The sequence below is a fragment of the Phyllostomus discolor genome, chromosome 6 (assembly GCF_004126475.2).
Source record: "Phyllostomus discolor isolate MPI-MPIP mPhyDis1 chromosome 6, mPhyDis1.pri.v3, whole genome shotgun sequence".
Classification (NCBI taxonomy): domain Eukaryota; kingdom Metazoa; phylum Chordata; class Mammalia; order Chiroptera; family Phyllostomidae; genus Phyllostomus; species Phyllostomus discolor.
Window position 1 is genome coordinate 51,730,934 of NC_040908.2, and position 4,351 is coordinate 51,735,284.

Sequence of the window (4,351 nt, forward strand, 5' to 3'; positions counted from 1 at the left end):
ATAGACACTAGATCAATAGCCAGAGGAACTTATTGAAGGTGAACTTATCAACCAAAAAAGTGGTTATGAAAAAAAGATCCTAAAGTGCCACTGGCAAAAAAAAGCTTCTTATTAGAGGGATCCTTCCAGATATTTTACAAAATTTAGAGCATGAAGGATAAAATGTTGGAAGCTGGTTCAAATTTAGGAATATAACAATTTCCTAAGGCATAGAAAAGATGCTTGCTTTATCATAAGTTATGCCTTGAGAAGAAGACAAGAACATGCACTATTCAAACTACTATTGAAAATTTTTACAAAGAAGACACTTTAATTCTCAATGTTTCTAATGTTTTAAATTATAGTGTAAAAATAGATACTAGTTTTATTATTTTTCATTTTCCTGTACACTTATAACTGACAATAAGAGAGTTTTAACATTTGACAACAGTTTTGAGAGGTCCTGGAATAAATGTAATTTTCCCCATTGATTATTAAGATTACTTTGAACGGTTTCAGCTTGCACAGTCATTTTTAGATCTCACACTGTGTGCAATTCCAAGACTGTGCTTTAAATGAGGTAAGAGGCAGCTTTCTTCCCTATATCCTCAAACATGATTAATTAATGCATCTGAGGCATCTGGGCATAGTACTAAGCAGCATCTGACTATTTCTGACCCTACACTATACTCCCCACTTTTGTCAAGAACACCCACTTACTGGTATCCCCCTACAAACTGGTTAAACCTGGAACTGGGCCTTGAACCACCACCCAAAGCCATCAAGTTACTCCCTTACTAAAATCCCTTCAATGGTTTCCAATTGCACTTGGGACAAAATCCAAAAATCCTTACTCTGGCTCCGAAATTCTGTACTGTGTCTCCTTTCAACTCTCCATTCTCAAGCCACGCCATCCCTGCTCAACTCCCTTCCACACTGTCTGGTCCCTGAGGCACCGTTCAAGTTCACGGATTGCGGTCCTCTATGGTTCCCACTGTCGTTCTTTTCTGAACATTCCCCTCCTTAGTCCTATTCATTCTTTAGATAACAGAAGGTCTTAATAGGTTGGGGCCACTTTACATGCCCTCATAAAAGCACCTAGACCATGCTTTTATAGCCTTTAGGATAATTTATGTGTGATAAATCATCCAATGGTTCTCTCTCCTGCAACTCTGAATTAAAAATTTCGTGGAGCCCACGCACTTTTGTCTTCCTGGGGCCCGTCCCCGTTGAAAAAATAAAAATCAATTAGTAAGTTTTTGAGTGCCCTAAAAATTTCACTTTTTTCCCGACATAAGAAAAAAATTCAACATATTTTCTTTGATCCTTTCATGGTTTTCTTCTGATACTACAAGAAGTTAGAACATTTTCGGGAGCCCCTCAAAGTGTCGTGGTCAAAGGCAGGGTGCCCACCATGACTGACGCAATGGTGGCCCGGTCCCCAGGCCTGGGAGAGCCCTCCCCGGAAACAGGGCGTTTGCCTGTCCAGCCCTCAGAAACCTGGGGCAGGGCCGCCCCCGACCCGCGGTGGATTTTGGCCTCGGGGCAGCAGTCCTGCCTAGGGACTGAGCTGCCAACACTTGCCTGGAGGCGGACGCGAGCTGGCCAAAGCCCAGCCTTCGAAGTGGCTTCTCCCGTTTCCCTCCAGTTTCCTCCTAGCGGCCCTTTTTAGCCTTCTCCTACCCTGAGGTGTGGAGAAGCGCCCGCGAGGGGAGGCAAAGAACCCAGTATGCTGCCCAGCGGCTCCGCGCGCGCCTGCGCAGCCGAAGGCGCCCCCCTCAGGCCGGCTGCGGCTCCGCGCAGCGGCTCACGGCGCGAGCTGCGTCAGGGTCCACCTCAGTCGCTAAGCCCCGGGTTTTGGGGAGCACAGCTTTTCTGTGCCTTTGGTAGAGTTTTAGATTTTTGTGGAGAATATTATGCTAAACTCGACACTTCTCAGCAACCCTCCACGAAGTATTCTAGTGGCCCCCCTGTCTTGTTCTTGGTTTTAACCTTTGTCTTCTACATCATTCATTCATTCGTTCGGCAGCCTATCTTGTATTCAACAAGTATTTGTCGAGGGCACACTCTGGGCCAGGCGCCGTGCCAGGCCTGGGGCACAGAGGACCCACACCAACGGTCCCCGCTCTCACGGAAATTAGAGGTTAGTCTTCCCTCAGGAAGCTCTGTGAAGCCTTTTCAAATCTCCACAACTCCATGAGAGTCGCCCCTCTATCCTCATGCTCATTTTCATTTACTTGTTGTTGATTCCTATAGTCCTTTGACAAAATCCAGTTGAAATACGAGTGTCCTGGTCCTTCTTCAACGCTGCCTGGTTAAACGGGAATTTTTCTCCTCATTAGTCTACACATAGGAGAGGAAAAGATAATGCTAGTATTAAATCAGAAATGGACAAGCACTTTCTCCCATTTTCATCTTTATTATTGTTTGTTCCCCAACCCCCTCGGTTTATTGCCTGAGAGAGGGGAAGTCAATTTACCAATGAGTAGTTCAGGACAGGGTAGAACAAATAGGAAAAAAATCACCAGCCTATGTTCTAGTCCCTTTCACTCACTTTTGTTCCTCTCAACTGCTCCTTGTTATAAAACCAGAAATATTTAACCCATGTGTCCCAGGTTTAGGAATCGAATGTCCAATACACTTCCTGTGTTTTAATATAAAGGGTAGTTTCTCACTACCCTTCTCACTAGGTCTTCTACATAATCCAAATTAGTCTTCCTGTCTCTAATCTCCACATTATCTTTTACACTGATATTAGAATTATTCTTGTAAAAATATGTTTGGTCATGTCATTCTTTGGCTTAAAAATCGTGTTTCTTTTTGGTTACAAGATCTATTATAACTGATCCCACCTACCTTACCAGGTTCAACTCCAACAATATTTTCACTCAGCTCCAAACAAGAACACCCACTGCTCCCACCTACAATAAATTTCTCCTGTACTCCCTATATGTTGTTTAATCCATCTGGAGTAGGAGTGTCTGAAAAATGTGCTAAGGACTATGCCAGACTTGGGGGACTGTGACATTTCCTGAAGGCCCCACTAAACGCTGAGGGTGATGAACTGTGATTGCTGAGAAAGTACCTTGCATGCTTTCAACTACAAGGAGGATAATTGACCAAGGGCATCAGCTGCTACCTTAGAATCCACTGCCATGTTTGCATGGAGACACACTCTCCACAGGCTGCTCCCAGCCAATGACAATGTGGTGGGGATGCTAAGGCAGACTTGATACTGGGAGACACAGAACTTCTCTCTAATGGACAGCTTTGGGTGGTGATTCCTCTTCAGCCTTACTGGATTCCTACAGTCTAGGATGCTTCCTTCCCTCTCTTCTTCGCTTGGGGTCAGACTTGCATCACATCTGACTGCTCTCAGCACCTCTCCTGACTCCTTCACCATGTTCTCTCATGTGTGATTAGTCTAATAAAATCTTTGTATGTTTAATCTCATTTTGGTGTCTGCTTCTTGGAGGACCCAGACTAACACATGAATATTTTAACAGATAATTCTGGACAATGTAATAGGCACTAATAAAGGTGTTAAACAAACATCCACCAAATATTTACTGACTACTTACTCTATGTGAGGCACTTTGCTAAGCTCTGAGAATATAATCACCCCTGCCTTCCCGGGGCTTAAAGTCTGTGGAGGGTAGACAAGTACGTAGGCAATAGCAATGTGCTGTAGTATATGCTGCAGGAGGGGAAGTGCAAGGTTATGGGAGCACATAGTAAAGCACAGACTTGGAGGATTGCAGCATGCTTCCTAGAGGAAGGTATTATCATTCTGAGCTCAATCAGTAGAGTGAATAAGAGTTAGCCAAACAAGGGGCATGGAGAGCCTTCTATGCAGAAGGAATGCTGGTGGAATGAACAAACTCAACCAGTCCAGAAGATTAGTATGTAGAAGTGGTAGGGCAAGGGGCCAGAACATGTAAAATTTTGTGGACTGTATTAAGGATTTTGGATTGAGCTGGACTGAAATGTTTTAAGCAGAAGAATGATATGATCTGATTAGTGTACTGGAGAGAACATTTTATTTGTCCTAAGGGGAATGGATTGGGGCTGGAGTTAGGGTGGTGGTGGATGGTGATGGAGACAAGACTGAAATATGAAGTAGCCTAGGCAAGAGATGATAGTGGCTTGAATTAGGGTGTTGGTAGGGGGATGAAGAGATGTGGTGGTGATATTTAAGAGTTAAAATTAATAGGGCTTTGTTATTGACTGGGTTGATTAGGAGGATTCCAGAATGATAGAGCCTTGAACATAGTCATTTAATGAATATTTATTGAATAAATGAATGCAAAGTTTCTGGCTTGGACAGCTGGAAAAACAGTGGTACTATATACAGAGACTGAAAACATTGGTT